This window comes from Gadus chalcogrammus, chromosome 22, assembly GCF_026213295.1.
Source record: "Gadus chalcogrammus isolate NIFS_2021 chromosome 22, NIFS_Gcha_1.0, whole genome shotgun sequence".
NCBI lineage: Eukaryota > Metazoa > Chordata > Actinopteri > Gadiformes > Gadidae > Gadus > Gadus chalcogrammus.
The window spans coordinates 16,522,360-16,535,555 of NC_079433.1; the positions used below are offsets into that span (position 1 = coordinate 16,522,360).

A 13,196-nucleotide genomic window follows, 5' to 3' on the forward strand; every position below is an offset into this window, starting at 1 on the left:
ATGCACACAAACACACAAACAGTACACATACAGACACACTAAGGAGCTGCACAAACCTGTGAGCGGTCAAAGCGTTCTTTCAGGTTAGTTGTTCAGCAGTTATAAGTTGCTGGACAGAGGTTTTCCTCAGTATCAGAGGCTCCTAGCGAACTGAGCAGGAAAGAGGCCGTTGGATGTAGTCGGACACAAGTGAGGTTGCGGTGTGTGAACAGTCTTCTGTACGGAGTCGTCTTCAAGATTCAACATGTCAAATCATTTTGATCGTCTCTCTCTGCCAATTAGCCTCCAGCGGTGATTGACAGCTGTCAAACTTGGTAAACGAAATGGAATCCTGGTGTGTCACAGTAACGTGTCTGAGAACTTGGAGTGAATAGTCATCGTTGTAAAGAGAAATTATAAAATGCTGCACTTTTGTCCCATTGGTCTGAACTATCTTTCCCTTTTTTCCTCAGGATGGGTGTTAACTGCATTACCATGGCAACCACCTAGGACCCAATAAGATATGTGTTCTCCTGATTATGATTACCAGAAAAACATAGGCAATTTATCCAACATATTCCATATAATTTCTCCCTATCTTATGTACCTATGTATTTAAAAGACCTGTTTGGCTAGCAGTGTGAAGGGCAGATGATTCAAAGCAGTTGCAGAGGGGAAAGTAAGATGTTACTTTGATTCAGGCGCAACCAAGCAAAAACTCCATTACACTCCAAGAAAATATTAGGTCTCTTTTCTTCGATAAATGATAAAAAATGTAATTCTAAATCATAATATATACATACATGTGCTGTGGAATTCATTTTTATACAAACTCATCTTTAGAAAATATATCCACAAGACCTTGACAGAGGCGAGAGAAAGCCTCTGATGACCTCGGCCCTGGCCTGTTCTGTCTTCAACATTCACCAAACTAAACACAGCCCAGAGTGCCTTGGAGAGGGAGGCTGAATGCCTGGAGACCCCTCAGTGTGCGGAGGACCAGCCTTCAGCAGGATGGGGCGCAATGAAAGGTGACGTCCTACCTACTGTCCTTGAGCAGGCCAGGAGCAACCATCTGTGAACCGTGCTGTAGGACTAAAACATGGTTTTATTCATAAGTGATTCACCGGCGCCGGCCTTTTCAATCTGCTTGTACCTAATCTTTCGTAATTAGTTTAGCTGAGACCGCTGAATCGATCCGCTGAAGAGGGACGGCCTACTTGGCGGGCGACGACTGCCAGCCCCTCTGTCAACGTCCTAGCGAGGTTCTGACGTCGCTCCACGTCGGACCCCTGCTGTCGTAACCGCCCTGTGTCAATAAAGATCCATCCTGATGACCATGACGTAGCTGGACTCGCTCTGACTGAGAGCGGTCCATGGAAGAAGGCGGTACGCCTTTCTCTACAATAGATGTGTAGATACATATATTTTTTTATAGATAGATATCTTTGTATAGATGTACAGATATAGATCTATATATAGTTATAGATGTATATATATATATGAATAGATCTATAGATCTATATATATATGTATACATATATATTGATAGATGTATGGACATAGGTAAAGATATATTATGGATATATAGATACATAGATATATGTATATACGTATAGATGTACAGATATGGATAAAGATATTCATGGATGTATAGATATAAATATAGTTATCTATGTATAGATGTATAGATATATTTAGTATATGCTACACGTCAACCTCCTAAGATGGCGTAATTTCATTGGTTCGCTATCTCGAGATATTGGGCAATTTCCCATGATTGAGATCACAAACTCAGGATTTTGTTTTCATCGCATGACAGTCGTCTCGTCACGCTAATAAAAACAAATAAACCGCGAATAAAAACCAAATAAATCCTGGCAAAAAGTGTTATCTTGTTTATTTTGGAGTGTTCACGTGTAGTATAAACTAAAACTATTATTCTCACGCTCTGTGAATAGTTGGGGCTATTCCCCGGTATTCACTTCGGCAAATAATTTTTAATCATTGATGTCTAGATATAGATATGTATACATAGATGCATAGATATAGATATATTTACAGATGTATAGATATAGATATCTATGTATAGATGTCTCCAGGCTGGAGCTGGGCCAGGCTATCCTCCACAGCGTGTTCCTCAGGGCCCATCAGTGGTCCGTCAGGGCTCCATGGGGGGATGGCTGTGAACAGTCTCTGGTGCTGATGCTGTTAACCAGAAGGGTGCGGCCTCCTTAGTATGCTGCCCGCACTGCAACCTGTCTGGACGGGTTCAATACTCTGCAGACATTAGCAGGCCAAAGAGGTAGAAAAGAAGGATTTCTCAATTAGCCGTCTTAATGGAATGCATTGGCTTGAACAATAAGACATCATCTCCTTGTCCTTACTGAGGCCATCCAGGACCGGGTTACAGCCCCGGGCAGCCTGCTCAGACCACTGAAGAGCTACGACACCCTCTGCATACATCTCTCTCACTCTCTCTCTCTCTCTCTCTCTCTCTTTCTCTCTCTCTCTCTCTCTCTCTCTCTCTCTCTCTCTCTCTCTCTCTCTCTCTCTCTCTCTCTCTCTCACACATTCCCAATGCCACACACATCTTGGCTCCTGGTCATTGATCGGGCCATTCTGATGGTTTCCTGAACCTGATTGATAAGTTCTGTCCGGTGAAAGATCCCTTCCTTGTTGCTGCTACAGTTCCTATTGTGACCTTGGTTTCCATGGCTCCCTGACTATACACAGAAGAAGACCGGTTCAGCTCCATGCTTCCTACTGGTCCTGAGAAGGGCTCGAACTCACGTTGGCTGGTGTCTGGCTGGCTGGGGGGTGGGTGGTGTTTGGCTGGCTGGGGTGTGGGTGGTGTCTGGCTGGCTGGGGTGCCAAATAATCGGTGAAGTCTGGGGCTTCATTCCAAAATGTTCGGATGCCTGCCAACCCAGGTCTGAGATAGCGGCCATACTTTTTTTTATGACACCAGAGAGTGCTGCACCATGTGCTTGTTGGGAAAGCAACATAAAGGCCCAATCCCATTTCTACCCCTTAACCCTCCCCCTTCTTTTGAGGGGGTAAGGGGAAGGGGGAGGGGTAAGGGGTAAGGGGAAGGGGTAAGCGGTAGAAATGGGATTGGGCCCAACTCTGTTCCCTCAAGAAAGAATCGCTGAAAAGACGACTGACATCTGGCTTGTCCTGCTGGCAGATACTGTGTACACTATACTATACTATACTATACTATACTATACTATACTATACTATAGTACAGATACAATCCCAAAGCAGAAGTGAATGACCCAGGGGAAAAAATAATATAGTTTACTACAGCATTTACTACAGTATACTATATATTACTATAGTATACTATAATATACTACAATATAGTGTGGGATTTACTATAGTAATTGTCCAGACATTGTAGTGTACTATGGTAAATTCTATAGTAAGTTACTACACAGTGTAGTATACTATAGATTACTATACTATACTACAATATAGTGTGGGATTTACTATAGTCATTTTCCAGACATTGTAATGTACTATGGTAAATACTATAGTAAGTTACTACACAGTGTAGTATACTATAGATTATTATACTATACTACAATATAGTGTGGGATTTACTATAGTAATTTTCCAGACATTGTAGTGTACTATGGTAAATACTATAGTAAGTTACTACACAGTGTAGTATACTATAGATTACTATACTATACTACAATATAGTGTGGGATTTACTATAGTAATTTTCCAGACATTGTATACTATAGTTTATTTACTATAGTAAACTATAGAATTTTTTCATGTGGGGAGACTTGAAGGTTTTTGGATCCATAGTTAGTATAATCCTGACAACAATGACCCTTGACTTCAGACAGAGTAACACATTGTTCATTTCAAACCCTGCTCAACCACCTCCTCTGAAGGAACTTCAGCTACACAAATCTGCTCTGCTCCCAATGGAGAATAGGAGCACATGTGGAATGGTAAAGTGGACCATAAATTACCCAGGTCCTCGGCAGTGGCCCCGGGGCCCTCAGACACTCTGTGGCGGCTGCATACTGATGGTGGCCCCGTATCAAAGGAAACCAGGCGATTCCTCCTCTCAATCCTGATGTCCTTGAACCCACACTATGTCGCGTGTTGGACCAAGTAGAGATATATGAGACTGCTTCTCCCCTGTGGACCAGCAGAGAGCTACACCCCACATGGCCATAGTACTGTCTAACCCTGCAGCCCCCTCCCCCCCTGCCCGACATGCTGCACCTGGCTGTGCGCGTGTGTGTGTGTGTGTGTGTGTGTGTGTGTGTGTGTGTGTGTGTGTGTGTGTGTGTGTGTGTGTGTGTGTGTGCGCGTGCGTGCGTGCGTGCGTGCGTGCGTGCGTGCGTGCGTGTCTATGTGTATGTGTATCTGTGTCTGTGTTCGTGTGTGTTTCTAAACTTTTCAAATTGAAAAACGGCTTAGCCCATAGAACAGCCCCCTGCCTTATGTGAAGTACTTTGAGTTGCCGCAGCACCATAATTGTGCGACACAAATCAATGTGTTTTTTGCTGAGTGACAGCCCATATGACAGCCCGCGCGTCCTTGTTGAGGCTTCCTGGGACGGGGGCATGTGGACGCAGCAGCTGAACAATGTCCTCTGATGCAGCTTCACAACAGGATTCAGGCTTCTGCAGGGAGCCTTTCTATTTCACATGTGCTCCTTTCAACCCCACCTCCACTGCTCTGGTCAGACATTCAGCCAATGAGGAGCTTTGTGTCGTAGCACATAGAGATTATGAGGAATCCTTCGATTCAATTTAAACCCAGTTATGATGTCCTAAATGTTTCCTGTAGAAAACGCCTCCATTGATTAAAAACCTCCAAGAAAAAGGTTTCACTTGATTATTGAGCAGAGTTTAGCGAACAAATGTTTAGTCTTCAACACATCCCCTTTGCTTTGCTCTAATCTTCAGAGTACTCTTAATATTTGTCCTGAAATATACATTTAATATCATGTTTTAAGCTTCATTTTCCAGTCCTGAAATCTGGTGACTTCTGCAGGTCATTGTGTGTTTGACTGTAGCTGTAGAGTTTTGAATTACAATTATGTTTTTAGGTTTGTATCTAAATAACAAATTGTCTGCAGATATCTTCGACACTGTTTGTTGGTATCTCTAACACAAGTCTGTCTCTTTAGAAAACCTGCATTCAACTGCAAACCTCAGCTCAATGTTGTTGTCGTACAAACCTTGATCCCTCTGAAATAGACATGTGCATATGCCACACAATCATTAGTTAAACTCCCATCCAACTTTTTAAATAATACGGACGTTGATGTTAAATTATAAATGATAAAGTACATTTTAGTTCAGCGATGGTGAACATTTTTGATCTCCTCTCTGAGTGGGGGTGTGGGGGGGGTTACCTAAGTTAAGACACGGTCCAAATGAAAGCAGTAAATGGAAAACGTGTAGGCAAAGATAATATTCTGGCATGACAAGTCACCCCTCTCTCAAGGTTTGTGGAACAAAGAGAGATGACTGCTATATCAAAAAACTAAACAGCTGCACTTAGAGGACCCAAAAAAAGAGCTCACCTCTTTGCTTAAATGTTGAAAATGTTTCAAAACACGATAAAGTGGCCTTCCTTTGTGTGCAGGTGTCACTGAATCAGGCCGTATCCGCCGTCATCCGACTGTTAAAAGCTTTAAATGGCAATTTCGATCTCCAAAGACCTTAATTTAAATAAATGTCACCTGTCACTATCCATCCCAGAAGGAGGTTCCATTATGGTGAGCGAGGCTTTGGCCGCTGGTTACAGCCGTGCATTAGCAGTATCATGATGTCACGGACCGGCTGGAGGTCCACACAAGAGGGGCAGGGGGTGACGTGTCATCCCTCCCCCAGCAGTGGTTGTTCTGCTGGACAGGGTCTGACCGAAGCACTGCAAGAGACCCGCTCTCCAACTCACTGCTGGGTGGGCACGTTCTTTCACCATAGGAGCCAGAAAAGAGAAAAGAGACAGAAACTACGATTTCTAATTTGGCGCATTCAAAACTCGAGATGAAATAGCAGGAAATAAATGAATATCATAAATTAAACAAATAATCGTAGCAATAATAAGAACGATATTTAGACATAGTGTACATGCTAATTGCATAGTATATGATAAAAGTGTGTGTGTTTAAAGTGAGTTCTCACCTTATCAGACCTGAAACGACCTCCTCAGCTAAAAGGCTGTGACATCTGCATATGCTACCGTGGTGCTCCAGCAGGGATATTTGATGAATTGTTCCCTGTGGAGATATATCAGTTATATATATCAGTGCTACTGTGACCCCTGTTGCGGCTTCAGGTGGAGATGCTCAGAACGGGGTCCTCAAACATGCCATACTACTGCTGGGTTGACTTCTGATTGCCTTTATCAGGGAGAAAAACATGACCCAGTTACTTTGACTGTGGACATTGTGGACTGTAGCTATAGCGATCAAGGAATTGGTGTCATGTCAACAACGATAAAATGTAAAAAACTGAACACAGAGCTTCTCTTGAGCTATGAATACACATTATTCTACACATTATTGGTGTTTGAAACACAGTTGTCCTTTAGAATGTATTTCACTTCCTTACGTTCACCGACCATATTTGCTGGCGAGAATATTGCAGCCATATGATTTGTATTGCATGTTGGACTGGTACACTAAGGATAAGGATGTTGTGTGCTGCACAGGTGATGTGGGGTGGAGGAGCCACCGGGGGAGGGATGGTGGGTGTGGGGTTGGGGGGGGGGGGGGGGGGCAGTTAGTATTGGTGTCTCAATGTGTTCTGCTCTGTGTTGATCGCGGTCATATAAGTCCCTTACGAAAACCAGGTGGTTCATCCCAAAGGGCTTCTGTTCAATTAAAAAACCTTAAAGGAGACATATTATGGTGCTTTCCCGACAAGTGAACATAGTATTTGAGTTCCAGAAAACATGTTGTTGAAGCTATTTGCTGATAATAGCTGTAGCTTTAATGCAAATGAGCTGCTGCCCATTGACCAATGAGCTGTCAGACTGAACCACAGCATGGAGGAGAAGGGATTGTTGCCATTTGCGGACTCCCGGAGCTCTATATGTATATAATATAATATAATATAATATAATATAATATAATATAATTTAATACAATAATAACTGCCAAAAGCTATGTGCGCCTCGGATGATATTATGAATCATAAAAACTGCGTCTGACGTATCTGGTACTTCCACAACAAGTAAAGACTTGTAGTGGGGATTATCTCAGCCATGGTTGAGAAGAATTTGGGAAAAGGAACTTTGGCCTACACTCTCTGAAGTCCATATTGGGAGTTGACATGGAGGAGAAAGGGATTGTACTCCCGGAGCTGAGCTGCCGGACTGCCGCCGAGCTCCCCCCGCCGGAGCTGCCGGACTGCAGCTGAAGCTCCCCCCGCCGGAGCTGCCCGGACTGCAGCTGAAGCTCCCCCCGCCGGAGCTGCCCGGACTGCAGCTGAAGCTCCCCCCGCCGGAGCTGCCCGGACTGCCACCAGAGCTTCGGGGGTAGTCCAGCAGCTCCGCCGCACTCCCTGACAGGCAGTCACATGGCAAACTGACAATTTAGACATCTATTTCTGCATCGAATATCCCTGCTTCTGAATAGTAAAAGTGTTGTTTTCATAATATGTCCCCTTTAAAGTTTAAGAACACACAAAGAACAAATCAAGAAAAGAAAAACTCTTGAGGTGTTAATTGGTACTAAGTTAAATATGAGTCTCTGGGGTGTATTTTCTTTCACTGCAGAGACTCAAATAGTTAATTTATTCATTAGTGAGTGTGGTGAGTGATTACAGAGTGTTATGGTTGTGACAGGCAGCCTCTGGCTCCAGCCTCCCTGAGGTCTCAAATTAAGCACCTGCTAAGCTTTCATTTGAGCCTCAGCCACGAGAGAGTCCTTTAGAGAAGGGTTTGTCTCCATCCCCGTCTCTCTCCATCCCTCAGACCTCGGCTTTGAAGAAGGTGTGTTTGCTTGGTTCCTTATCTTCTCCTATTACTGAACTTGTGATCATTGGCTGTAAACATGGACCCAACTCATTAAAGATAGGATAAGCAGTTTGGGAAAACCAGCCAGAGAATCTAAAAAACACACCTCTCTTCAGGCAACAGCCCCAAAACCTGTGACTAGCTCGTGAGCTCTAGAAACAGGTCTGCTAGCCTTGTGGAAGACTCAAGTCATGTGATGCTAGCTGGCTAGCTTTAGCAACAGGCTGACTAGCCTTGCGGAAGACTCTGGTCATGTCGTTATAGCTCGCTAGCTTTGGCGACAGGTCTGCTAGCAGTGATCTTTTCACTGAAAGGTCTGTATCTTGTAGTGCGCCTGGAAGACAGATGCGTGATGGGTAAATGGGAGAAGGCTGCGGTGTCTCCTGCTGTAGTCCCTGTTGGCACAGCTCCAGGAATGGAGGCGTACCAGTGTTGCGTTTGGCTAACTGACGCAAAAATTATTCTTGGTTTTGTTTCGTTTGAATAATATCGCTGTTTTGCAATCGCTAAAAATCATATTTAGTCTATTTTGAATTTGACATTTAACACATTTATTACCATTTATTATAATTGAGGAATTCTGAATTTGTATGCAAATGCACACCAGGGCTGCATGAGGGACGCCCTCTAATTGGCTCACAGCTGCATAAGCGATCCCACCCAGATGGCCATGGTCATCTCCACTAATACATAATCATTCTCTTGAATACAAATGTGTGTCCTCAGGGATGCAGGGAAGAAGTTCCCTTGTTTTTCATCGTATTCTTTTAGAGAGGCCACATATAACTGTACCCACATGCCTCCAAATACGCTCTGTCCTTTGTCCTTGTGTCTGTGTTGCTACACCAACCCCTACCTTCGCTAGACCAATTAGCATGTGTTTGATGCACATACCGCAGACATGCACAACACTGATTGACAGCCCTCCTCTGCAACCGCCCCCCCCCCCCTTCCCCCTTCTGCATAGCTATTACGTAGCTAGCAATTACATCTCCGTGAATCCTCCCCCTGCCCGCACATCTGCTGCGTCCACTCACACACACTCTCCCCCCGCAGCCCACGGGGGTCTTACGAGAGCATCAACCACAGAGGAACGGCACACTGTGTTTTTGTCTGGGGAAAGTTTCCGCACCCACCGGTCTCCAGTCTGACCCTTGAACCCCTCCTTTTGTTCTTCCTCAGCTTCTAAGCCCTCAACCCCTTTATGCCCTCATCTTTTCCCTGCAAACCCACCCACCTTCCCAGAGCGATGTCCCCCAGTCCAGGCTTAACCGCAGCGGCTCACACAGACCTCACACACTCTGACACGAGCCTGGAAGTGAGCCGCTCAGGGTGCCTATTAACAGCTCCTTAGGGAGGAATAGACCAGAGATATTCACTTATTTAATAATAATAATAATAATAATAATGGATTGAATTTATATAGCGCTTTTCTAGACACTCAAAGACGCTTTACAGTGAAGGGGGGACCTCACTAACCACCACCAGTTGGTAGCCCCCACTTGGGTGATGCACGGCAGCCAATCTGCGCCAGAACGCTCACCACACACCAGCTTGAGGTGGAGAGTGAGGGAATTAATGAGTCAGCCGATTACACAGGAGGATGATTAGGGGGCAAGATTGAATGAGCTTGGTTGGAACAGGACACCGGGGAAACCTCAACTCTTTGTGATAAGTGCCCTGGGATCTTCTATGACCTCAGTGAGTCAGGACCTGGGTTTGACGTCTCCTCCGAAGGACGGCACCTTCCACAGCACAGTGTCCCCGTCACTGCACTGGGGCATCGGGATTGATGAGTGAAGGGGCCAGAGTGAAGAGTGCCACCTATTGGCCACCACCCGACACCACTTACAGCACCTGGTATTCCCAGGCAGTCTCCTATCCAAGTACTAACCAGGCCCGACCATGCTTAGCTTCCGAGATCAGACGAGATCGGGCGTGTCCATGGGGGTAAGGCCGGAGTGGTAATCAGGAGAGTCAGTATTCCCGGTGGGCCGTCAACGTTCCGGGGCAGCCGGGCTGATTACTGCGGGCTAACAATATTGCGTTTTCTAAAAGTTCCTTTCTGCGCCATCCGGCCTGCCTGAGCTGTGTACTCCATCTCAGTCACCGTCTCCCTCTCACTCACTGTCTCACTCTCCCTCACTGTCTCCCTCTCCCTCACTGTCTCCCTTTCACTCACTGTCTCCCTCTCCCTCACTGTCTCCCTCTCACTCACTGTCTCCCTCTCCCTCACTGTCTCCCTCTCCCTCACTGTCTCCCTTTCACTCACTGTCTCCCTCTCCCTCACTGTCTCCCTCTCACTCACTGTCTCCCTCTCCCTCACTGTCTCCCTTTCACTCAATGTCTCCCTCTCACTCACTGTCTCCCTCTCCCTCACTGTCTCCATCTCACTCACTGTCTCCCTCTCAGTCACTGTCTCCCTCTCACTCACTGTCTCCCTCTCACTCACTGTCTCCCTCTCAGTCACTGTCTCCCTCTCACTCACTGTCTCCCTCTCCCTCACTGTCTCCCTCTCACTCACTGTCTCCCTCTCCCTCACTGTCTCCCTCTCACTCACTGTCTCCCTCTCACTCACTGTCTCCCTCTCAGTCACTGTCTCCCTCTCACTCACTGTCTCCCTCTCACTCACCGTCTCCCTCTCACTCACTGTCTCCCTCTCACTCACTGTCTCCCTCTCACTCACTGTCTCCCTCTCCCTCACTGTCTCCCTCTCACTCACTGTCTCCCTCTCCCTCACTGTCTCCCTCTCCCTCACTGTCTCCCTCTCACTCACTGTCTCCATCTCACTCACTGTCTCCCTCTCCCTCACTGTCTCCCTCTCACTCACTGTCTCCCTCTCACTCACTGTCTCCATCTCAGTCACTGTCTCCCTCTCACTCACCGTCTCCCTCTCACTCACTGTCTCCCTCTCACTCACTGTCTCCCTCTCACTCACTGTCTCCCTCTCACTCACTGTCTCCCTCTCCCTCACTGTCTCCCTCTCACTCACTGTCTCCCTCTCCCTCACTGTCTCCCTCTCCCTCACTGTCTCCCTCTCACTCACTGTCTCCATCTCACTCACTGTCTCCCTCTCCCTCACTGTCTCCCTCTCACTCACTGTCTCCCTCTCACTCACTGTCTCCATCTCACTCACTGTCTCCCTCTCCCTCACTGTCTCCCTCTCACTCACTGTCTCCCTCTCACTCACCGTCTCCCTCTCACTCACTGTCTCCCTCTCACTCACTGTCTCCCTCTCCCTCACTGTCTCCCTCTCACTCACTGTCTCCCTCTCCCTCACTGTCTCCAGGTGGTCCAGCCCAGGTGTGGCCCCTCCCCAATTGATACAGCCAATCAGAGGCCCCTCCCCAATTGATACAGCCAAAGAGCGGCCCCTCCCAAAGCCCAGGTGTGCGATTGGTCAGAAAGCTAAAGACGTGACACCTAGGACATCATTGAACTCTGGTGCAGGCTCGTAGAGAGTGTACAGGTTATCCTGGGAACGGGATACACATTTTGTTTAAAGTGATGGACAGCAAAAAGAGAAAGGAGAAAGGTGGAGCCGAGATGGCAAAAATCAATAAGAAAATAGCACTGGAAGAGGATGCAGCGAAATGCTAGAGAATAACAGATATATTCAGATTCCGAGCATCGAGTAAAGACGCTGCAGGTGATGAACAAAATGGGCAGATTTTAGAAAGAGTAGCTAACTAACCATCATTATCTGTATGCTTCGTCAGTACAAATGTTATAGGGGGTTAGCATGTATGTAGCCGCAGAATGTTTTTATTTGTGCAGCCACAGAACTGAGTCAGCCTAGTGCTGATGAGACAGGTCTAGGAGGTAGCAGAGTGCTACAGGTGTGCACACTGCACAATGTTATGAGGGCAAACGATAGGATGCAGTTTCTAGGAAAAAGTTGTAATATTGCAGGAAATTATTGGACAAAAGTTATGATTGCAACATATGGAGATATATGGGAAAACATGTGCTATAATATGTAGGCCCTGTGATTTTATGTTATTTTTTCCGAAACTAGAATGGGTTCTTTAGTTGATTATTCAATTGTGTGTCAATTAGTTTTGTTTGTTGGGAGGCACGTACAGGGTTTCATTGTTCAGTTGCTCATAAATAGTAAAAGCACCCCGACCCGACCCCTACCATTCGGATGGGCCTGTCGGTATCATGTAACTCCCGGGCTGAAAGTGAGTCCCACTCCGGCCTTGAATATATATTGTCCCTCGCAAAACAGCCTTACACTTTAAATGCGTTCCTGAAACCTGTGTTATCTTTGGTTGGACCTGAATGGCAGAGGCGTCAGGAGAGGAGGACAACAGAGGAGCCCAAGGGGACGAAAGAAAGGAAATATTAGCATTAACCAAAAAGCACATGGGTAAATAAAATTGAATATATTGTTAGAGGCATAAAAGCTCCCGATCAAGTGCTCCGACGAGGCTGAACTTAGCGCGTTGTCCCCGTCTTGTGCTGAGGCTAGGGCAGATTCCATTATGTGTTAAAACAAACAGCCTTTCTCATGTAAAGCAGCGACCCCGCAACGAACGCACCTTCAAGTGGCCTCCGTCCCTTTGAGCCGACACCTCCCAATGGCTTCGAGAGGGGGGCCTTGGAGTGATGCAGAGCCCCTCACTGTGTGTAACGGGGCTGGATGAATCATCCTGGTACCAGGGTGCATTGTCACATGCGCCTCCAGGCGTGAAATGCTAGCCAATGAATTACTGAAACTGAAGAAGAAGAAGTAATATGCATTGCATGATGACATGCACGGGTAATAATCATGTTCATGGACCCTATGTGCAGCGGTTCTGTTTGCTTAAAGATAAATACATAAGTCATTGTGTGGAGAAGCCTGCATCAAAAACTACTTTATGAGTCTGCTGCGTGTAAACTTGAATACAGTAGAATGTTACAAGCATTGCGTGAAATCAATTGCTTTCTTAAAAAGGGCGAAGAGCCCCCGTGACGCCAGGTGAACCGCGTCATCGTGCGGTTCGTCGTGACTCATAACGGGTGCCAATTGGCTCTCATGGTGAGCGTGGCGCAGCAGAACTTAAATAAAGCTCCTGCATCATCCGGACCGGGACCCACAGAGAACTAGTGCGCACCATGTGAGGTGGGGGACTGACTTAAAGCTCACCACGACACACCTGACGCCTCCCCGGACCCACACCGACAGCCTATATAACAGCGCGCTCAGGACTGGGTGGGCACGAAGA

General features: G+C 46.3%; 1 pseudogene; it reads right to left on the reverse strand.

The window, feature by feature from the left end:
• Positions 1–9,828: 9,828 nt before the first annotated feature.
• On the reverse strand, positions 9,829–9,946 carry LOC130376365 (5S ribosomal RNA; annotated as a pseudogene).
• Between the last annotated feature and the right edge of the window lie 3,250 nt (positions 9,947–13,196).